Source organism: Elephantulus edwardii, unplaced genomic scaffold, assembly GCF_000299155.1.
Source record: "Elephantulus edwardii isolate Elephantulus edwardi_28Jun2011 unplaced genomic scaffold, EleEdw1.0 scaffold00036, whole genome shotgun sequence".
NCBI lineage: Eukaryota > Metazoa > Chordata > Mammalia > Macroscelidea > Macroscelididae > Elephantulus > Elephantulus edwardii.
The window spans coordinates 1,274,916-1,275,893 of NW_006399786.1; the positions used below are offsets into that span (position 1 = coordinate 1,274,916).

Below are 978 nucleotides of genomic sequence, written 5' to 3' on the forward strand. Positions count from 1 at the left end.
GTCCAGAATAAGAGCTGCATAGTAAAGCAGACTAGGCTGGTGGTGGGAGGAAGATTGTGTAACAGTGAAGAAAATCTTTTTCCAAGAGAAAAGCAAACTGGGGAGTGGGGGCAGGGAGGAAAATATGCAACAATGAAGTAATGGAAATCCAAGTTCTGTACAAATTTTCATTTAAAAAAAACTTAAAAAAAAAAAAGAAAGAATGCTGTTTGAAAGCATCTTCTGGAATTCTTGAAATGTATTCACAGAATTTACTTACTTCCCACCTCACAGACCATATTCCACATAAGGGAAGATTTTTCTTCTCCTTTCTACATAAGACCCTAAGGCATTTTATGTTTTACTGACAGAATACCTTTCCTATTTTGAATCCTCCACATCTTAGTAACCTAGATATTTAGTTCTGGAGTAAAGTCTAACTATCTTGTAGTCTTGAACATACCATAGATCGCCAAGAAAATAAATAGGTCTGTCTTCCAGAGGGTGAAACCAAGTTTCTCTTTGGAGGCTAGGATTTTGAAGCTCTGTCTCACATACTTTGGGCACAAAACCACAAAGGACCAATTTTGGGAGAAGGACATTATGCTTGGAAGGGTGGAGGGACAGTGCAGGAAAGGAAGACCCCCTATGAGATGGACTGATACAGTAACTGGGCAATGGAGGTAGGTGTGTCAGAGTCAGTAACACTGACTTAAAAGTACCACACGATTCAGAGCTGTGGTTCACAGGGTCACTATTAGTTATATGCAACTCTATGGCACTTGTCCCTAAACAGAGTTAAAACAAAATCTCAGAACACTTTAAAGCAGATTTTTACTAACTTGTTTAATTTGTTGAAGAACTTTGCTTTGTGAATGGTTTCTTTACCTTCACCATGAGTTATGAAATGACCTTTTATTCATATAAAAGAACCATTTAACCAGTTACTGTTGAACCACCCCCACTCATGGCAACCTCCTTGAGTCAGAGTACATCTGT

The 978-nt window shown here is 38.4% G+C and overlaps 1 protein-coding gene across 1 annotated transcript in view; it reads right to left on the bottom strand.

The window, feature by feature from the left end:
• The window catches only part of IL1RL2 (interleukin 1 receptor-like 2), a 55,992-nt gene that overhangs the window by 53,741 nt on the left and 1,273 nt on the right, over positions 1-978 (bottom strand).